Source organism: Cryptomeria japonica, chromosome 6 (assembly GCF_030272615.1).
Source record: "Cryptomeria japonica chromosome 6, Sugi_1.0, whole genome shotgun sequence".
Taxonomy (NCBI): Eukaryota; Viridiplantae; Streptophyta; class Pinopsida; order Cupressales; family Cupressaceae; genus Cryptomeria; species Cryptomeria japonica.
This window is the reverse complement of record NC_081410.1, coordinates 2,099,094-2,122,916: the sequence shown is the minus strand read 5'-3', so window position 1 is coordinate 2,122,916 and position 23,823 is coordinate 2,099,094.

Here is a 23,823-nt window from a genome sequence, read left to right as displayed (position 1 = left end):
TCAAAACTAATGAAGGATTTTATGAGTGGCTTGTTATGCCATTTGGTCTCACTAATGCTCCTAGTACATTCATGAGACTCATGAATGAAGTTCTTAATGATTTTATTGGTAAATTTGTTGTTGTATACTTAGATGATATCTTGATTTTCAATAGAACTAAAGATGAACATCTAATGAATCTTATATTTATATTGCAACAATTGTATGATGAGCAACTAACAATAAAATTGGAGAAGTGTGAGTTTATGAAGCAAGAACTAGTCTATCTTGGTTTTGTAGTTTTAGCTGGAGACTTGAAAATTGACACATGAAAGGTGGAAGCCATCACTAATTGGAAAACTCTAAAAACAACAAGTGAAGTGCAAAGTTTTCATGGTTTGGCACAGTTCTATAGGAAGTTTATTAGGGGATTCAATGAGATTTGTGCACCTATGCTAGATACTATTAAAGGTGGAGTCAGGACAAAGTTTCAGTGGACCACATAAGCTAATAAGGGGTTTTAACTCTTGAAACAAAAGGTAGCTACACAACCAATACTCATTCTTCCTAGTTTTGATAAGTTATTCACTATTGAATGTGATACAAGTAACATAGTTGTTGGTGCTATTTTGAGTCAAGATAATAGGCCAGTAGCTTTCTTTAGTGAAAAGCTTAATGATGCAAAAAAAAGTATTCATCCTATGATCTTGAATTGTATGCTCTTGTCCAAACTCTTCGGAAATGGAGGCACTATTTGCTACCCAAATAGTTTGTTGTTTACATAGATAATCAAGCTCTTAGTTTTTTGAATTCACAAGATAAGTTGAGTCATAGACATGTTAAATGGGTTGAGTACTTGCAATCATATACATTTTCCATTAAGCATAAAAAGGGACAATGTAATAAAGTAGTAGATGCTTTGAGTAGAAGGCTACTAATAGTGCAAGAAGTGCAGATTCATAGTATTGGAGTTGATTGCTTCAAGGATTTGTATCCAAATGATGAAGATTTTGCAGCCATTTACAAGGTTTGTCAAGAATTTCAAAACCATTTTCATAGTGAATATGCTGACTTTACCTTGCAAAATGGTTTGTTGTTTAGAGGTGGACAGTTGTGTGTTCCCAAAGGCTCTATGAGGGAAAATACGATCCAAGAGAAGCACAATGGGTGTTTGAGTGGTCATTTTGGTCTAAACAAGACATTGGAACTTGTGCAACCTTTCTACTATTGGCCAAGAATGCAAAGGGATATTAGGAGGTATGTTGAACAATGTATGGTTTGTCAAAAGGCAAAAGGTACATCTACTAATGCATGTCTTTATCAACCATTACCCATTCCTACAAGGCAATGGGAATTTGTAAGTATGGATTTTGTGGTTGGTTTATCCAAAAGAAAGCTAGGTTTTGATAGCATTTTTGTTGTTGTTGATAGCTTCAGTAAAATGGCACATTTTGTTCCTTGCAAAACTACTCATATGATAGGCTGAACCAAAAGACAAGTTAGTACCCAATCTTTTCCAAAGAGTTTTCCAAAAATGTCGATCTTCACAACTCCCCAAACTGATGGCCAAACAGAGGTGGTCAATAGGACACTTGGTAACCTCTTAACGTGTTTGACAAAAGAGCATGGACAGAGTTGGGATTAGATTCTTCACCAAGAAGAGTTTTCTTACAATGATAGTGTCAATAGGTCTACTAGGAAGAGTCCTTTTGAGATAGTATATGGTATGCACCCAAGGGGTGTTATGGAGTTGAGAAACCTTGGTAATGTGCAACAAAGAAGTGGTCAAGCTGATGATGCAACTCAATCTATGAAGGAGGTCCATGATCAAGTAAAGAAAGCTCTCCAAGATACCTCACAAAAGGTCAAAGATAGAGTTAATGCAACAAGGAAAGATGTATAATTTTCAGTTGGTGACTTTGTGATGGTGCACTTAAATAAGTCCAGACTTCAAAAAGGAATTCCAAGTAAACTCCAAATGAGGAGGATAGGTCCTTGTAAATTTTTGGCTAAGTATGGCTCTAATGCTTATAAGATTGATTTTATAGCTTCCCAATGAGGATGAGAGAGTTTCAAATGTTCACCAATCACTTTCAGACTTGCCTCTTCCTTCTACACCCATGCCTCAAGCTAGAAAGGTTTTGGATTCTAGGATTCTCAAAAAGACTCGGCACCAAGTCTATATGGAGCATTTGATCAAGTGGAGGAAAAAACCAAACTCCGAGGCTACTTGGGTACCTGAATCAAAATTTCTTTAGTCTAGAATTGATCCCTTATTTGTGCTCAACCGAGTCACTTGACTTCTTTGTCTTTGGGGGAGTATGGTGCAGGAGCACCTAGTGAAGCTAATGGAGCACTTTATCAAATTTTGGTTTGAAATGGCCTATGTTGGTCACAATTAAATAATGGAATTTTTTTTTTGTCCGAAGGGTTTTTTTAGTGTGTTTAAGTGTCCTTTATGTCTTAGTTTTTTTGTTTGTTGAGTTTTTGGTCTATTTTTGACCTTTTATGCTTCATAAGCCTAGAATGGGCAAAATGTGGAAATATGGTCAAAACTCCTTATAAAGCCTTGATAGGAATTGAAATATGTTTTTAAGGTTCTAGAAAACCATTTCACATGGTAAAGTTTATTCTATTTGGCTCACAAGTCAAAAATGCTCATTATACCAAAAATTGTCAATGTTGTCAAGCAACATTTTGACAATATTTGTAAAAAAAATGAAAAAGGTGGTTATTGGTCCATACCTAGGAATGATTTAGGTTTTGAGTGACTATTTAAATCCTCACATAACTTTTTATGGGCTGGAATTCGAAGAAAAGAAGATTTCAATACAAAAACTCAAGATTTTGTCTTTTTTCTTACACTTTTTGCTCCAAATGGGATAGCAGTCCATACTTCCTAAGCATTTGGCCATACTATTTTCATTTGGGAAGTTTTTCCATGTTGTTTTAAATCTCTTTCACTTGGGTTTGTGTGTTGGTGTGAATTTTTAGCATTGTAGCAAAATTATTTTGTTTTACCCTATTCTCGGTTGATTAAGGGTTTGGCTTCAATAATGGAAGCAACTTGATTTTATTTTGCTCTTTCTCCATGGCCTTTGAGAGTAAAGTTTTTTTACATATTCTTCTTGTACATACAAGTTTTTTTTAATTGGAAATGGCAAAGAAAGTGGTTTTTGTTGCTAACTAGGCGAGCTCCCATAGCTCAGCTAGTGAACTTTCATGGTGAAAACAAAGTTGCTCTACAAACCCACACCAAGTGAACCTTGTTTTAGTTTCCCAAGGTGGAATGAAGTTTTATCAAAGTTTTCAAGCCAAATGGAAGAGTTTTCCAATTAATAATTAGCTGAGAAATGCATTTTGAGCAGCCAAAGTATTGAAATACAATGGTTTTGAGCACTTTGTCTCTTGAAACTTGGTTGCACATCAAATGTTTGTCTTTATTCTTGTAGGGCAGGAAGTTGGAAGGCTTCATAATGATGATACAAACCTTCTCAAAATATTTGGTGGTTTGAAGAAGAGCTTAGAATGGTGATAAGGTGTTTGAAGACTTAAAACCCTTGAAAATCATTGTTTTTAGGCACATTTATAGGACATCAATTGTACGGTCCTGTCAGACCTGCTCATAGAAAAAAAATTGAAATATTTCCATAAAGGGTATCCATAAATACAAAGGTTTCATGAGGTGTTTTGGCAGTTTGTGTAGTTATAAGCATTTTAGTAGTTTTGGAGGATTGATTGGGGTTCTTTTCTTGTAGCCCCATTTTGAGATTTTCCTCAAATCGGCTAAGAGGAAAATTGGAAAGATCATCAAACCAAGTTGAATTAGGATGTTAGACAATGTCCTAGACCTCCTGCAACTCTTGGTGAGTGATCTTGGTGTTTGGAGCTAAGAAGCTAAGTTTCAATTTTGTGAGACTTGAGAACAAGTTTGAGTGAGGAGGCAATACGAAATTTTTACTCAACACCTCCCTGCTGCAAGATGAGGAAGTCCTAAATGCCATCAAAATAGTTAGACTCTTCAACTTGTAGCCACAACATCCCCAATCCCACATTCTCAGATGGAAGAGGAACATTTCCTCTTGGCAGAAATTATTCCAAACCATTGGCCAGAAAAAAGCCAAGGATTTTAGATTCCTAGAGAAAACCCTTACTCATCAGCTTCACTCTCTAGAAAAAGAAATATAAATGAAACCCTCCTCCCCTACCTTGGCCAAATGGTTCTCTGAGGCTAGAGATATCCTCAAAAAACATCAACAGGTTAAAATCAGAGATGCCTTCATCAGAGCCTGTAATCACTAGCTCAAGTTAGGAGATAAAGGCTCCAAAAATTTATTTAATCTTCTGAAACAAAAATAGACCAGAGAAAAAATCGATAGAATAATGGTAGAAGATAAGGAACTCCTGAATATCAATGATATCAAAGATGCATTCGAAGTGCTTTACAAGACTTTGTTTACCTCAAAGGATAATGAGGCCTCGAAAGATGCTCAAACTAAATGTACTACCATTATTCTAAATAAAATCTCTGAGGATGACGCTCTCCTCCTCAAAGCTAGGATCTCCATGCAAGAAATTGCTGATGCCATTAAGGCTCTCAAGGATAATAAGGCCTTAGGCGCCGATCGATTTCCTGCTGAACTCTATAAAACCAACATTGACTGGATCACTAATGACCTCTATGATATTTACAATGAATCACTTGACACTGGCACCCTGGGGGAGTTCATCAATATGGGTATTGTTAAACTTATCCCAAAAGATGGGGACAAAGCCCTCATAAAAAGTTGGAGGCTAATTACCCTCCTCAACATCTCCTACAAAATCTTAGCCAAAGCCTTAGCCTCCTACCTTGAGAAGATCCTTCCCAAGTTCATTTGCTCTACCCAAATTGGATTCATCAAAGGCAGGTATATCTTGGAGAATCTTGTAACCAGTTGGGAATCCATAGAATGGGCCAGAACCTTGAACCAAGACTCTCGCAATAAGAAATTTTTACTCAACATCTCCCTGCTGCAAGACGAGGAAGTCCTAAATGCCATCAAAATAGTTAGACTCTTCAACTTTCAGCCACAACATCCCTAATCCCACATTCTCAGATGGAAGAGAAACATTTCCTCCTGGCAGAAATTATTCCAAACCATTGGCCAGAAAAAAGCCAAGGATTTTAGATTCCTAGAGAAAACCCTTACTCATCAGCTTCACTCTCTAGAAAAAGAAATACAAATGCAACCCTCCTCCCCTACCTTGGCCAAATGGGTCTCTCAGGCTAGAGATATCCTCAAAAAACATCAACAGGTTAAAATCAAAGATGTCTTCATCAAAGCCTGTAATCACTAGCTTAAGTTTGGAGATAAAGGCTCCAAAAATTTCTTTAATCTTCTGAAACAAAAATAGACCAAAGAAAAAATCGATAGAATAACGGTAGAAGATAAGGAACTCCTGAATATCAATGATATCAAAGATGCATTCGAAGTGCTTTACAAGACTTTGTTTACCTCAAAGGATAATGAGGCCTCAAAAGATGCTCAAACTAAATGTAGTACCATTATTCTAAATAGAATCTCTGAGGATGAAGCTCTCCTCCTCAAAGCTAGGATCTCCGTGCAAGAAATTTCTAATGCCATTAAGGCTCTCAAGGATAATAAGGCCTTAAGCCCCGATTGATTTCCTACTAAATTCTATAAAACCAACATTGAATGGATCACTAATGACCTCTATGGTATTTAAAATGAATCACTTGACACTGGCACCCTGGGGGAGTTCATCAATATGGGTATTGTTAAACTTATCCCAAAATATGGGGACAAAGCCCTCATAAAAAATTGGAGGCTAATTACCCTCCTCAACGTCTCCTACAAAATCTTAGCCAAAGCCTTAGCCTCCCGCCTTGAGAAGATCCTTCCCAAGTTTATTTTCTCTACCCAGATTGGATTCATTAAAGGTAGGTATATCTTGGAGAATCTTGTAACCAGCTAGGAATCCATGGAATGGGCCAGAACCTTGAACCAAGACTCTCGCAATAAGAAATTTTTACTCAACACCTCCCTGCTGCAAGATGAGGAAGTCCTAAATGCCATCAAAATAGTTAGACTCTTCAACTTGCAGCCACAACATCCCCAATCCCACATTCTTAGATGGAAGAGGAACATTTCCTCTTGGCAGAAATTATTCCAAACCATTGGCCAAAAAAAAGCCAAGGATTTTAGATTCCTAGAGAAAACACTTACTCATCAGCTTCACTGTCTAGAAAAAGAAATACAAATGCAACCCTCCTCCCCTAACTCGGCCAAATGGATCTCTGAGGCTAGAGATATCCTCAAAAAACATCAACAAGTTAAAATCAGAGATGCCTTCATCAGAGCTTGTAATCACTAGCTCAAGTTTGGAGATAAAGGCTCCAAAATTTCTTTAATCTTCTGAAACAAAAATAGACCAGAGAAAAAATCGATAGAATAATGGTAGAAGATAAGGAACTCCTGAATATAAATGATATCAAAGATGCATTCGAAGTGCTTTACAATACTTTGTTTACCTCAGAGGATAATGAGGCCTCGAAAGATGCTCGAACTAAATGTAGTACCATTATTCTAAATAGAATCTCTAAGGATGAAGCTCTCCTCCTCAAAGCTAGGATCTCTGTGCAAGAAATTACTGATGCCATTAAGGCTCTCAAGGATAATAAGGCCCTAGGCCCTGATCGATTTCCTGTTGAATTCTATAAAACCAACATTGACTGGATCACTAATGACCTCTATGGTATTTACAATGAATCACTTGACACTGGCACCCTGGGGGAGTTCATCAATAAGGGTATTGTTAAACTTATCCCAAAAGATGGGGATAAAGCCCTCATAAAAAAATGGAGGCTAATTACGCTCCTCAATGCCTCCTACAAAATCTTAGCCAAAGCCTTAGCCTCCTACCTTGAGAAGATCCTTCCCAAGTTCATTTGCTCTACCCAAATTGGATTCATTAAAGGCAAGTATATCTTGGAGAATCTTGTAACCAGCCGGGAATCCATGGAATGGGCTAGAACCTCAAACCAAGACTCAGCCATGTTCCTTGTCGACTTTGAGAAAGCCTATGACAGGGTGGAATGGGACTTCATCCTCATGATGCTCAAAGCCTTTGGCTTCCCTAGGAAATTTTGTGATTATGTTCAGATCCTCCTCAAAGACACATTCGCCCTGATCAAAGTCAATGGGACTCTTTCCCAACCTATTCCTCTTTCTAGATCAATTAGGCAGGGCTGCCCCCTTACCCCTACTCTGTTTGTCATTGCATCAGATGCCCTATACTATCTCCTTAGAGATGACACCCTATCCCCTAGAGTCCATGGCATTAAGATTCCAGACGACTCTGAATTGCTGACCATTTAGTTTGCTGATGATACCTCATTGTTCCTGAAGCTCTCTAGGCATCATATCAATTCCCTTAATAAAAAACTTGACACCTTTGGTAGAGCATATGGCGCCCGGATTTCCAACTCCAAATCCATCCTACTTGGGTGGGAAGATAAACCTCTGGACTGGTTTCAGCAAATTGGATATGCATGGGGAGGACCTAACAAGATAGTTAGATACCTCGATATCCCCTTCTCCGTATCTCCCTCTCTCAGAGACATGTGGAGCTAGGTTAAAGAAAAAATAGATAGAAAGCTCAACAAGTGGGACAATAGGTTCCTCTCCCTAGATGGCAGGATTCAAGTCTATAGAAAATCCTCTCCTCCTACAGTATTTACTATTCCTCTATGTGGATGTTCAACAACTACCAATTTTTTGAAATCCAAAAGGCTATCAGATGATTCCTATGGTCTGATGGCAAGGGAAAAAGGAAAGCTCACGCAGTCAAATGGACCTGGTGCCACTTAGACAAAAAACTTGGTGGATTGGGCCTTAAGGATCTTAGGCTGCAAGGAATCTCCCTCGTGGCCAAATGGATATTCCATGCACTGGAAGAACAAGAACCTTGGAAGATTCTCATAAGAAACAACATACAAAATATTGTTCCCAAGACTACCAAATCCTGGAAAGCCCTCTCGCTCAGTGACTTGATTGCAGGTGGTTTCCCTATGTCTGTCCAAGGCACTTGGGTGTTTAAATCCATCTGGAAAGCTTGAGAGCATGTGCATAGACTTATTGACAACTCTAGCATTAACTGTGATAGTACCCTCCACGGTGAAAGGTCAATATGGTGGAACCTATATCATAACTCTAAACCCATTGCCTTAACCCAAGGATGCTCTGCTAAGTACTGGAAAAATAAAGGAATTAAGTATCTTATGGATATCCTAGAACATGATAATCTTATTAGCTGGGAGAGTCTTAGCAATAAGTATGGTCACCCTGCTTCACATAAGAGAACCTACAACATGATTAAAAATGCATGCACGCCCTTTAATCTCCCTAGGAGCACACATGTAGATGCTCATAGGTACCTTACATTCCTATGGAAGGATGGCTCCACCCTCCCCAAGATCAAAGCCAAATCTATTTATAACATGCTCAATAATGATACCTCCGATCATATTAATACTCTGTGGTATGTTGACCATAACCCCCACACATGGCAGAAAACCTTTGAGAAGTTATGGCGATCCCCCATCCCCCCTAAGGTCAAATGCTTCAGGTGGCAACTTATACTGGATAGACTACCTATTAGGAATAAATCGGCTGCATACGACCTATGCTCTGTTTGCAGAAAAACTGAGACTGCGTGCCATATTTTCTTTGACTGCCCTTTTGCTAGAGAAATTTGGTTAATGTTTGGAATCTCTATCACAGAACATGTATGTACTCTTGATATAATTACTAGTTTTATTCATGGACTGAGGAAGGATGCTAACATAGTTTGGCAAATTCTATCTTCCTTCATACTTTGGTTTATTTGGAAACTTAGGAATGAGGAGAAGTTTCAAGGCAATGCAAGGGAACTTACTGGTTTTTTTAAAAAACTCACACATTACAAAATTGTTGTGCAGGTTTGCTTTCTGATGAACATTGAGAGGAACAAACTCCTGCGATTCCTCAAAGACGATAGAGCAACCATGTTTTTCTATGAGATGTAAGACAGTTATGAATGGGCCAGGCTCACAGAGAACCAAACCTCCTTTGATAATGCAGTAAAGAAGCTGATAAAGGAACTGCAGGATAATAATCCTCCTCCCTTCAACAAGATAGAGATGTGCTCCTAGATCCTGGACAGAAAGAAGGTGGTCTAGATGGAAGGAGCACAAGGCTGGACCACATGGCTGGAGGATCAAGATGAGGTTTTGCAGTAGTGTCCCTTGGTAATAATCTATATACTCTTCAACATCCCCCTTTTTTGTTGTGATTAGGTGATAACTGTATATGCTGCTTGCTTAGTCTCAAAGGTTTCATAGTTTGGCGGTTGAGGCTCTGCCTCCCGTAAGCTCTTTTTGTATAAACTTTCTGATTTTCGGTCTCTCGATTTCTAATACAAAAAATAAATAAATGACGATGGTACAATTATTTATAATATATTAGACATAAGATATAATTTTTAATATTATTATATAATGTTTCATTTAATATAAATTATATTATAATTTATAATTAATATACAATGTAGCTTTTATATAGTATAAACTAAATTGTATTATTATATATTATATTGTACATAAGGTAAATTATTAAATTATTTTTAAAATAATAAATTATAAGTTTGATATTTCCATTGATTCAAAATAACCATTCTCAAGACTATTAGATTTTGTGTTATTGTTTTTTGAATCAAGATTCATCATTGGTCACCTTTAGACATAATATACCTTTTGTTAATAATATTATGGTTATATTTATTAGCATATTATTTTCTATAATATAAATTAATATATATAAATATAAAATAATACATAATTTAATATATAGTATATTTTAATATAGTATAAATTATATTGTCTCTGGGACCTCCTTTATTTCTCACTTTACCCTATTTATCTCTATCTTCCTATGTCTCCTTGTCGCTCTCTATCTATATCTCATTATATTTTATAAAAAATCACTCCATCACTCTCTCTCTCTCTCTCTCTCTCTCTCTCTCTCTCTCTCTCTCTCTCTCTCTCTCTCTCAATATCTATCTCCCTATCCCCCCTTCTTTCTATCCATCTATGATGTATATACATTCTCTCTCTACTTTTATTTATACCGATCTCTCACTCACACACACACCTCCCTATTTCTCCCTCATTATCTCTATCTCTGTCTTTATCTCCTCATTTTTCCCCTGTCTATCTCTCTTTATACCTCTCTATTTTCTATATCACCTTCTTTTTCTAACTCTTGCCCATTTTACCTCTATGTCCATATATCTTGTGCTCCCTCTCTATCCATACTTCATTATATTTAGCTCTCTATTATTCACTCCATCTCTCTTTATTATTATAAATATAAATATTAAATTATTATAATTAATAACTAATTAAATTATTATTATTTAAATATTAATATAAAAATTCAAGCTTAATACCTTTTTCATTAACAAAAATAATATAGTTTTACCAGGGGTTGCGTTTTGGTACTAATTAGTTTTGGTTTGGTGTTGCTTAGTGTTTAGTTCTAGGTTTTGTTTTCATCTAGTTTTGGCTTTTTGCTGTGGTGGCTAGTGTTAATGTTGGGTTTTCTTATACCCCATGAGACCCCTTTCATCTGCCTTTTGGTTGTTATGTAAGAGTTCAATCTCTCTCCTACTTTATTTAATCAGAGCTAATATAGTTTTACATAGTACAAATTAAATTAATATATAAATATAATACAATATATAATATATATTTTACATTATACAAATTAAATTATATGTAATATAATTATATTTATTGATATATATAATCTCTCTCCCTCCCCCCCCCCCCCCCCGCTCTCTCTCTCCATTATCTCTCTATCTCTCTCTCCCTTGCAAGTCCTCCCTATCCCCCCTTTTATTTCTATCTCTACCTCTCTCCCCTTCTCTTCCCCCATATCTCTATCTCTCCCTCTCTTTATCCCCCTCAATTTGTCTCCCCCCTCTCTCTTCCTTTTTATCATTCCCTTCCCATCTCCCTATCTCTCTCTATATTTATCTCTCTCGTTACCTTTCTCTATCTCTATCTATTTCTCTCCCACTTCCTATCTCCTTCTATCTTTATGTCAGCCCTATGTTCATCTCTTGCCCTCTATATCTATACATGTCCTCCTATCTCTATCCATCCATCTCTCTTCCTCTCCCTCTTATATTATAACTCTATACATGTATCTCTTTGCCTCTCTATCTCTATGTCTCCATATTTCTTTTTCCACTTCTCCCTCTATCTTTATCTCATTATCTCTCCATCTCTCTCTACATCTTTTTATATAGCATTTTGCATCTCTATCATTATCTTTCTACCACTCCCTCCCTCAATCTTTCACTATCCATATCTCTCTCCTCCATTTCGATATCTATATGCATCTTCATCTCTATCTTCCTCTTTATCTCTATCCCACCCCTCTCTCTCCATTATCTCTCCCTTTTGCGTCCCTATCTCTTCCCCCTTTTCTCTACTTCTCTCCCTATTGCAAACATAATGTGAGCTTGTTTGTAATGGAGCTTAATTATCTTCTTGATTCAAAGGTTTTATTTCGGTCATGTTTGGATCCTTCTTAGTGGATGCATAACTATTTTGAATCTATCATTTCTTTATTGAGCCCTTTGTTATGCAAGCAACATCATTTTCTAAATGGCCTACCAATTGACCTTATGTACAACTCACATCTATACAACTAATAGACCATTTTTTTCCCTAATTAACCTTCCACACCTCTTTAGGGTGCCCATTAACCAAGATGCAAATACTATTTATAAGCCTTAAACCACACGCTAAACAACATATTAAGCTTAGACAATGTCTATCAACTCTGAATGTTTAACTTTTAAGTCTAGAAGTCAAAACTTAGTATATGTGATTTAAGCATCTGATTATAATACTTGTATGTTTATATAACCTAACGTCCACATTCCCAATTAAAAAAACAAAACAAAGAATCTATTTGCTTATTCGACGAGTTTAAAGTAAGAGTATTCTCTCTTGCAAGTGAGCCGGTCTTAAACCGAAGTCTGTCAAAATCACTCACGTATATTGACTGAAATAATACATTACGATGTGATTTGCCAATACTTCTGTACATTTTGTACGCGACATTTTTGCGAGTCTCCAGACGGGGTTGATCGTCGTTGTGCTATAATGCGGACCCCCTTTAATTTCGCGTCTGTAGCCACAATTACATTTACAAATTTCTAAACAATCAAACTAGTACAAATGTCAGTCGTTAGAATACCTCCCAAAAAAAATGGTACAAGTAAATCTATCCGCAATTTGCGATCCCTGCTACTCACGGCCCACTCCAATTGACTTTCTAACTGTATTGCTTACCATGTTAATCTGTAAACTTATTACGAAAGCGCAATTTGTTGAATGTTTTTTAAAGACGAGTTGACTGACTCAAGAACAAATACAATGTATTTTGGCTACATAAAAATAAGCTTCAAGTTTCCTAAATTGGTCCATGAAAGCTTAAGCGCCGTTCTACAAATTAACCATGGCAGGATTGTCAAGTATGGTGTAAATAAGAGCTCACTTCTTTGTTTGATTTTCGTTGCACCGTGGGCGGTTTTGCAGCTCTTGTCCAAGAGAATTTCACTGAGTTTGTTTCAACGATTTTTTAAAATCCTAATCGTTATATTAGGTTTGAACAAATTTATACTATTTACGCTGTTACAGAGCGTGACAAGAGTATGTAACACGCAGAAAACTTTAACAGTCAAGTGAACCCAACGTCCACATTCAGCTAGAAAAACTGTTCTAAGAGGTTTATAAATCCACTTTTTCCATATTAGTATGGAGGCTTTATTATATTAGGGTATGTGTCTTTGTGAAAGAGACATTATCATTCAAGTATTATGCCGTAGACAAAAGTACAAATTATAATTGAATCTAAATATTAAGCAATTGTATCTTGGTGTGCAATGGGTATGTCGAAGAGGTGTGCAAGGTTGATTAGAGAAGAATTTGGTTTATTTCTGCATAAAATTGTGTAGTAAATGAGGTCAATTGGTATGCTATGATGTTGTTTGTACAACAAAGGTCTCAATAGAGAAGTGATAGCTTAACATCAACTATGCATCCACTTACAAAGATCTAATCATAACCAAAACAAAACCTTTGAATAAAAAAGATAATCAAGTTTCATTACCAACAAGCTCATGTTATGTTTGCAGAAAGGTGAGAGTGGGAGAGAGGTTGAGATAGGGCTAGAAAGAGGGATACATAGAGTTTGAAGAGTGAGAGAGATGGGTAAAGCGATAGTAGAGATAGAGAAGAAGATATAAATGGAGAAAGAGGAGAGGAATATGGGGAGAAGGAGAGAGAGAGAGAGAGAGAGAGAGAGAGAGAGAGAGGGGCAAAGGAATAGATAGAGATGGAAATGTAAAATAAATAATGGGAAAGAGAAGGAGATATAGAAAGATAAAGATAAAGATAAAAAGTGATATATATATATATATATATATTGGTAGAGAGATATAGTGATAACTAGATAGAGATAGAGGGAAAGATAGATAGATATAAGAAGTAAGAGATATAGATACAAAGGTCTAAAAAGAGGGAGAAAAAGAGAGAGGGGGAGAGAGATGGATGGAGACAAGGAGACATGCCTAGAGATATAGGAGAAGAGATGAAGAGGAAAAAATAGATAGAGAGATAAAGAGAGGTAGAGATAAATACATAAAGATATGAAACAAAGAGGGAGAGACTGAGGAACAAATAAAGAAATCTATAAAGGAAGAGGAAGAGATAGAGATATATATGTATATGGTGAGAGAGAGTTATAGAGATAGAGTCTTAGAAATATTAAGAGAGGGGAAGAGAGAGAGAGATAAAGAGATGAACAAATAGAGAGAGCTAGAGATAGATAAATAGAGATGGAGAGAGGGTGAGAAAAATAGGGGGAGATTGAGGGAGAGATAGACATATAGTGGAAGAGAACTTGAGAGAGATATAGATTTATGTAGGAATAAAAATTAAGAGAAAGGTAGGGAATGAAAGAGGGAGATATAGAGAGGAGGATGTGTGTGTGTGTGTGTGTGTGTGTGTGTGTGAGAGAGAGAGAGAGAGAGAGAGAGAGAGAGAGAGAGAGAGAGAGAGAGAGAGAGATAGATACAAAGAGGGAGAGATATATATGGAGATAAAGATAGAAGGGAAAAGAGTGAGAGAAAGAAGAAGACAAACCTGAAAGTAATAGAGAGAAAGGTTTATGCTTTTTAGAGAGAGAGAGAGAGAGAGAGAGAGAGAGAGATGTAAAAGTAGGGAGTGATGGGGAGAGATAGATAGATAGATAAGATAGAAAGATGGAGAGAGAGGGATAATATCAATAGAAAGATATAGAAATAAGGATATAAAGAAGATAGAGTGGATATAACTTGTAAAGTATAAAGGGGTTGAGATAGAGGGAGAGATGGAATGAGAGAAAAAGGGGGAGGGAGAAATAGAGATAGAAAGAGGGTGACAATGGAAGAGAGGGAGATTGAGAGATAGAAAGATAAAGATATAGGAAGTGATATATGGAGAGGTTGTTGGAATCCAAGAACATTGAGGGGGGGGGGTGTGAATCAGTGTTCCTGGATTCCAACAATTGGTATCAGAACTTGGTGCCTCGGAAGAAGTTTAACAACTTGAGGAAGATCCTGTATCTGGAATCCATGGAGATGAGTTTGGAGAAAGAACTTGAAGTAGCAATTAAAGACTATGAATTTGAAAGATTGAAGAACTTGAAGATAAAAGATGAGTTGAATTCTGCAAAAGAATTTATTCTTACCCTACATGAGAGGTTATCGTCTACTCAAGCTAAAAGGAAGGAACTCTTACAAAATTAGGATGATGAAGAAAAGAATTCCCTTAAGGAACTATGTTAGAAGCTGAGTCAGGAGAATAATGTCATGAAGAATGAGATGCAAGCCCTAACCATGAGGATGTCCAAGCAGATTGAAGACCGGAAGAAGAATTAAGAAAATCTTGCCATATCTCTGAAAGACAGATATGAGGAATGAATTAGGTTAGCGCATGAGAATAATGTGTTGAGAATTGAATTGGTGCAATCACAAAACAATGAGAAAGAGTTGGAAAGAATGGTGACAGTCCTAAGAAGTGATATGGATGTTGCAAATGAATACAAAGAAAAGTTTAGGGTCAGTTCTGCAAATCTTGATGAATTATTGAAGGATCAAAGAGACACTGGAGACACTAGAGGTCTTGGATTTAAGCATGGAGAAAGCTCCAATACTACAAATCAAGAGAATCCACCAGACAATCGAAATCAGAAATCACTGGTAAGACAACCCAATGCACATAAATTTAATGGTAGATGCCTTGTTTGCAATAAGTTTGGTCATAAAGAAAGTCAATGCATAAATTTCAATCAAATTAGAATAATAATTCAGTTCCTAGTCAACGTTAAAATTGTAAAAAGTATGGTCATAGGACAATAGATTGTAGAATGAATGTGAGATGTCAAGCATGTGGAAAGTTTGGGCATATGGCTAATCAATGTAGGTCAAGAAATGATCAAGGTTACAACTAGGCAAATCAAAAGAACAATGTCACTTGTTATGCATGCAACAAAATATGACATATTGCTAAATTTTGCATAAGCAAGAATCCACCGAAAGGAAATGATGAGAATGGAAAACAAAAGGTTGATGATATCCAAAAAGAGCATGAGAAGAAGTGGACCAAAAAGCCTGAGGATCAACTGGCTGAAGCAAATACCCCGGTTACTCAACTGACAAAGAAAAATGTTCTTGCACCGACAGAAGACTCATCCGGTAACTAAGGCATTAGCTTTAGGGGGAGGCAAATTGATGATAGATCTTGCATTACCCCTACCAGTATTCTAAAAGCTTGTTTCAGAATTTGGAGAAGTCTATCTAGAGATTTACCAGCATGGATTTGATGGATCTTGGATCCAGTATGATACACCGACAAGAATTTATGTCAATAAGGAATTAGGGTTTCACAGGTTAAAAGGGAAAAAGTGATTCATTTTTCCATCACCAAGAATTCAGAGTGAAGTAGAGAGATTTTAAGGTGATCTAAGGTGATTAAGAGCACTTTCAAGAAAATTCCAGTACATTTAGAGCAAATTTCCAAGGGTTTTCACCGACGAAGTCTATGATGTATTTTCTCAGTTTTTAAGCTATCTTTTCAAATCGCAATGGCTTTTGGATCTGCTGCCGCTCCGATAGATGTGGCAAACCCTATTGTAGTTGACATTAAGGATCATCCATGTCTAATTTTCAAGAAGTGTCCCTAGATTGCAAAGGTTGATGATTTGGTAGGTGTGTTTTCAAGGGTTCCCGATGACGTACTCTATGTTGAGGATGTTAGGGCATATATTCACTGCATCTTGGAGGAACTAGGAACATTGAAGAGATCAAGACCATGTATATCACAACATTATTGGACAAGAATGACATGATCAAACCAGAATTCAAAAATCTAAAGGATCAGGGTTTCACTGATATTTTGGAGATGCCTAAGTTTGAAGATGAAATAATTTGATATGTGCTGAGCTGTGTCCATGGCAAACTCATATGGCTATACCGACCTTACAAGATCACTAAGGAGGATATTCGTGCAATCACCGATTTGCCCTAGGCTAGATAGACACTGGAGGAAAAGAAAATTTTGAACAATAAAGTCAATAAGTTAACCGATGCCACTTTCGACAATCGATCAATGAGGATAAGCACTATCAGGGACAAGGCTGTGCAATTTGCCAGTATGATGATTGGATACAAGGTAACTCAACCTAATTGGTTGAATTTTATCTCTAGTTCTTGTATCTACTGTGCACATAAGATGGTTAAGGAGAATGAGAAATATGATCTTTGTCAGTGGATGTGTGATGAGTTAATTTTGAATCTAGGGAAGATTAAGGGAGAAAAGAAAGGTCTATTCTAGTATGGTTATCTCATTGCTTGTTTGATGCTTTTCTTTCTTAATGAGACCCTAGGATTCAGTAGAAGGCAATGGGCCTTTGACATTCCAGTAGGGAAGAAAATCAAGGATGCCTTAAGAAGCATAGGTCAGGACAGAGACAAAATTTTATGGGGTTATTTCAAGGATTTTCAGAAGACAATGAAACAAAGGGAAAGAGTTCCTAAGCACATTGTTGATAAGTACTCTACTGAGATATGCTTTATAGTTAAGAAAGATGAAACTTTAATGGAAGCAATGCAGCCTAGAAAGGTATGGATAACTAAGATGGGCTATGAAGTTGATGTAGAGATCTTGGATCTATATGCAAATTTTCTTATAGATTCCCTAGTAGATGAGTCAGAGAATACTTTTGGGATAGCTAAACATAAGGAATTGGAGGTGCAAATAGGATTCAGTAAGAAGAAGAGGGAAGGTTAGACAAAGAAGGTAGGATAGGCTGTTGAGAAGATGTCTATTGAGATCAAACCTAGATCATTGGACCAGTGGACTCATTCCCTTCAGCAATAGTTCATGCCTCACCGGTAGCAGCAACGGACAAAGGTGTAATGAAAAGGAAGAAACAAGAAACCTTTTGGTGCAGGAGCACCTTGCTTCATTTCATCACAGGTTTGATAGCAAGTTTGATTTTTATTATTCTTGAGTTGGAAAGTTTGTCTAAGATGTTTTTGAGTTTTTCTAAGTTGTTTGCATGAGTTTTGAACTCATTGTGTGGTCATGTTTCCTGTTTTCATCTTTTTGCTCAAAATTGCCAGTTTGGAGTTGCCTGGCAAAATGTTGGGAAAAGTGAGTTTTCAATGTGTTTTTGTTTTGAAAAGTTTTTAGACATGCTTTGTTCTTGGTTTTTAGGTGTGAGTAGTGTTCTTAGGTGATTGGTAGTCTTTGAGGTCAACCTTGCATCATCTAGGCATTGAAAGTTGTCATTTTAGACATGAAAATGTCAAATTTGAGTGCTCTTGGACATGTACCTGTCCATAGAGGAGGATAACTGACTTGTAGAGGTATTTATTCTCCTACTTTAACCATTGTAAGGGTTGATTTTGTGGAGATATGAAGCATTTTAAAAGTTTGCACTAGTTTTTATCTTGATTTCCTCTAAGCTTTAACTCCATGTGAGCAGCAGTCCGTACACCTGCTATACTTGGCCCTACTGTTCTTACATTTTCAAGTTCTCTTATGTTTCTTGAAACTTTTCCCTTTGGTGGCATCAAATTTCATTAAGTTTTGAGTTCTTAGCAAAATTAATTGGTTTGACAGTTTCACTACCTTGTCTAGGAATTTGGCAAGGATGCTTGACCAACTTGGCTTCTTGAAGCCCTAAATGTTCATGGCTTCCCAAGAACTAGTTGCTCAACTTGTAAGATATGTAAATACATGTTTTTATTTAAAAAATGCAGGTGCAAGAAGTTTTGTGGCCATGGAGCCCTAGGCAAGTGTGCTATTTGGCTAGGGTCTTTAAAGAAGTTTGATGCTTTGCTCTTCTATAGCAAATGCATTCATCAGGTGGACAGACTTGTTTTGATGTTCAAGTAGTATGTGAAAGAAAAGAGGCTTTCGAAGCCATGATAAAGATGGTTGCACTTTTTAGTTTGTGAAAATTGTGTAAAAAACAGCGAGTCACTGTTTTTGTGTTGGTTTCCACTTATTTGCTTACTCTCCACCATATATTGGTACTTGTAAAACCTTGCATCTCCTTTTATTTGTTTGCAAAAAATAACAAGGAGTGGTCTTTGACTGCCTCCATGGGTTTTGAGTTTGCCAAGATCAGTTAATGATCCTTTAGGCAAAGTTGTAATGCCCAGCTGGCTATAACAGTCAATTGTGACTGATTTTTGCATTTTAGTGAGTTGATTATGCAATCTTCCTTTTCCTAATAGCAGGTATGAAGGTCAAAAAACATTCAAAGATAGAGCATTGATCAAAGGCATTTGACAGACCTTTGAAAAAGGAGTTTTGATAGTGGTAAATGTAGGTGAATGTTTCATTGGTTTGTAATTGCCTAATGCCTTTTTGTGCAAGGTTGATGTGGTTCTCCTTTGTCACCAATGTTAGACATGTTTACATGTTTTGAATGTAATTGGTACTCATGCAATGATGTGTTTGTGGAAAGCAAGAAAGGAAAAAGTTGTAAATGTTGCACACTCCTTATGAGCATCTTTTGTAAAATCTTGTTCTCTAACCTTTGAAGGTGTAAAAATGCTTTATTTTGGCCTAATTATTATGTGACATGGTAGAAATAAGGTTGCATGATTCACATTGAAGGTTTCTAGCTTGCAAGTTGATTCTTGCCGTCAAAACCCTAGCAAACCCTTCTTTTTGCACCCATTTTTGGGATAGTCATGGAGGAGGCCTAATGGACCCTAAAACTTCGAAAATCCTCAAGAAATTCCAAAAGGGTATCAGAATATAAGGTCCTTTTTGTCTGGAAGTCCATCGTTGGAGTAGGATGAGCACAAAACCCCAAAAAGAGGGCTAATTCCTTGTAGCCCGTTTTAGGCCTAAAATATGATTTTTTGTCAAATCCGATACACAAAGGAAGGTTGTAAAGCATAAAACCCATCAAATCAAGTTGAAACTTTTTAACCTTGCATGCATTTAACACATTTGGTGAGATACACTCCATAAGTCAGTTTGTAGCACTTGTGAAGGATTACTATGCTCCAAACCATAGAAGACCAAAGACACCCATGGGGGTAGAACTTGACACAAACTTGTAATTCATCTAGAGGAGACCTTGTGTAGCCAGAGAATAGGTCAGGGACAAAGGAAATGAATTCTAAAAGAGGGAGTAAGATGTTAGACTACAAATATTAAAACAATGGAGTTGAAGCCCTTGAGCAACCAGGGAGTGTTTGACTTAGGGAGGTGGATCAAGTAGAGTTGCTAGGTCGCCTATAAAATTTTTGCACTTTGATTTTGGTGACTACACCTTGAAACTAGCAACCTATCACTTAGCAAAAATACAAGCCTAATTGGGCAACCCCCTTTCCCTACCTCCCTATCATAGTGGTATCAGAGCACAGTTACACTTGGGAAGAAGTAGCAATTTGGAAACCATGGTGACAAATGTAGAGTTAGCCAAGAAAATGGAAAATCAGGAAGAAGAAAATAGGTTACTCAGAGTGAAGCTAGACCTCCTAGAGTAGAAATTGGGAGAAGTAGAAGTGAAGGCAGATGAAGCCAACAATAAGATAGATGGAACAGAAGACAGGGGTAAGCTATTAGCTATAGAGGATGAAATCCCTCTTCCAGATCTTGTGATAGAGAATGAACCCTTTTTGAAAGCCTTGAAGGCTATGAGTGGGAGAACACTAGAAGGAGTCCCACTATTCAGTGGTAAAGTGGACCCAAAAGTGGTCATGGAGTGGATTGAGGGTCTTGAGAACCATTTTGAATGTGAAGGTGTCACAGGGGCCTAGAAAGTGAAGGTGGCTAAGTCTAGGTTGAGAGGATCTGCCTTAACATGGTGGAAGTTCATTCAGGATGAACGTGAGAAAGAGGGCAAAAATCCCATAGCAACTTGGAAGGGAATGTTGTCCAATATTAGAGAGACTTACATTCCTGAGGACTATGAAATACAACTTCATAGGAAAAGGCAAAACCTTAGTCAAAGAGAGTTAAATGTCAGTAGCTACACCGAGGAGTTTCAGAAACTATGCCTCAGGTCAAAGATCCAAGAGGATGAAAATGTCAAGGTTGCTAGGTATCTCAATGGCTTGAGATGGAACATTCAGGAAGAGTTAAGTTTGTTGTGTCCTACAACAGTCCAGAAGTGCTATCAACTTGCACTTAAGGTAGAGGAAAGGAGTAGGAAGAAGCAAGAGCAACATAACAGAGGTAGAGGAAGAGGAAAAGATGGTAGAGGCCATAGAGGTAGTTTTTGGGGAAGACACATAGATCAAAGGTCCCATGGAGAATCTAAACTTGTAGAGCAAAGTGGGGATTCTCAGAGCAAGCCCAACTACAGGGGTAGGGGATCAAGCAACCCAGGAAGGGGTAGATCTAGTGGACCAGGTAGAGGGTCTTACTTCTCCACCATGAAATGCTATAACTATCAGAAATTGGGTCATCTTGCTTATAGGTGTCCAGAAAAGCCTAGTTCTTCCCATGGAGGTGAAAAGAGAGTGAACTATGTTCAGGAGGAAGGAAGTAGTACAAGAGCTCCAGCAATGAAGCTAGCACCCAAAGATGGTGAGAGTCTAATGATGAGGAAAGTATTGATGCAAGAACCTCACAAGTGTGAAGTGTCTTAGAGAAGAGCATTGTTCAGGATCAAGTGCAAAATCTTGGGCAAGGTATGTAAGGTGGTTATAGATTCAGGTTCCACAGATAACATTATCTCAGAGGAGGCAGTTAGGAAATTGAACCTACCTAGAATAAGGCACAGTGAACCCTACAAGGTAACCTGGTTAAATAAGGGGCAACATGTCCTAGTTAATGAACAAGCATGGATAGACTTCAACATAGGTGAATATAAGGATAGGATACTATGTGACATCCTTCCTATGGATGCTTGCCATCTACTTTTGGGTAGACCTTGGAAATTTGACAAAAAGGCACACCATGATGGTGAAAAAAACACATATTCCTTTCAAAAGAATGGTATTGTCTACAAAATACAATCCCTTAGTGAAGAGATAGAGAACAACAAACCATAGGAACCTAAAGTGTTATTAGTCAATGAAAAAGAGTTCATCCAAACCATGAAAGAGGGACATGGGATTGGTTATGCACTTGTAGTAAAACCTAAGGAGGAGAAGAAAGAAAAACAAGTTGAAATCCCACAAGAAGTGTAGCAAATTCTTGATAACTTTAAAGACATCATCAATGATGGACAACCAACAACATTACCTCCTCCTAGAGCCATTAGTCATCAGATTGACTTTATACTAGGAACTTCTTTGCCAAACAAAGTAGCTTATAAGATGACTCCTGAATAGAACAAAGAGGCAACTAGGCAGATTCAAGAGTTGTTGGATCAAGGATTAATAAGAAAGAGTATAAGTCCTTGTGCCGTACCTACAATGTTAGCACCTAAGAAAGGGGGAACATGGAGACTATGCACAGACTCCAGAGCCATAAATAAAATCACAATAAGGTATAGATTCCCTATTCCCAGGATAGAAGATTTGATGGATTTTTTAGGGGGTGCAAGGTATTTCACAAAAAAAGACTTAAAGAGTGGTTACCATCAGATAAGAATAAAAGAGGGTGATGAGTGGAAAACTGCTTTCAAAACAAATGAGGGTCTTTATGAATGGTTGGTTATGCCTTTTGGACTCTCTAATGCTCCCAGTACCTTTATGAGATTAATGAATGAAGTATTGCAAGATTTTCTTGGTAAGTTTGTGGTAGTCTACTTAGATGATATTCTCATTTTTAGTAAGACTAAAGAGGAGCATTTGAAACACTTAGCCATTGTTTTGCAAAGATTATCTAATGAGCAATTAACCATAAATCTTGAGAAATTGGATTTTATGAAGCAAGAGCTAGTCTATCTTGGTTTTTTTGTGTCCAGTGGAGATCTTAAGATGGATCAATCTAAAGTTGCAGCCATAAGAAGCTGGCCAACCCCACAATCAGCCAGTGTAGTTAGGAGTTTTCATGGTCTAGCCTAGTTTTACAGAAAGTTTATCAGAGGGTTTAGTGAAATTTGTGCACCCATGTTAGATACAATAAAGGGTGGTCATAAGGTTAAGTTTCAATGGACAAAAGAAGCCAATAAGGGGTTTGAGTTACTCAAAACTAGAGTTGCTACACAGCCAGTGTTAATCCTTCCTAGTTTTGGTAAGCTCTTTACTATAGAATGTGATGCCAGTCATCTTGCAGTAGGTGCAGTCTTGAGTCAGGATAATAGACCAGTTGCTTTCTTTAGTGAGAAATTGAATGATGCAAAGAAAAAGTACTCATCCTATGATTTAGAGTTATATGCATTGGTGTAGGCACTCAAGAAGTGGAGGCATTACTTGCTTCCTAAAGAGTTTATTGTGTATACAGACAACCAGGTAGTCAGTTTTTTGAATTCTCAGGATAAACTCAACCATAGGCATGTGAAATGGGTAGAATACCTACAAGCATATACCTTTACTCTTAAGCACAAGAAAGAACAATGTAACAAAGTAGCTGATGCTTTGAGTAGGAGACTGTTGACTATTCAAGAGATTCAAGTTAAGAGTATTGGTATTGATTTCTTTCAAGATTTGTATCCTAATGATGATGATTTTGTTGCTGCTTATAAAGTTTGTCACACTTTTGAGAATCATTTCCATAGTGAGTATGCTGACTATACATTGCAGAATGGTTTGTTATTCAGGGGACGACAGCTGTGTGTTCCTAAAGGTTTCAAGAGAGAAAACCTTATCCAAGAGAAACACAATGGGTGTTTGAGTGGCCATTTTGGTCTCAATAAGACCTTAGAGTTGGTTCAACGCTTCTATTACTAGCCAAAGATGCAAAGAGATGTCAGAAGGTATGTTGAGCAGTGTATGGTATGTCAGAAGGCCAAAGGTAATAGCACTAATGCTAGTTTATATCAGCCACTTCCCATTCCTTCTAGGCCATGGGAGTGCATTAGCATGGATTTTGTTGTAGGTTTACCAAAGACAAAAGCAGGCTATGACAGTATTTTTGTGGTTGTTGACAGATTTAGCAAAATGGCTCACTTTATACCTTGCAAAACTACTAATGATGCTAGTCATATTGCTTTCCTTTTCTTTAAAGAAGTTGTCAAGATACATGGTTTGCCATCTAGCATTGTGTCAGATAGAGATGTTAAGTTTTTGGGTCATTTTTGGAAGACTTTGTGGAAGAAATTG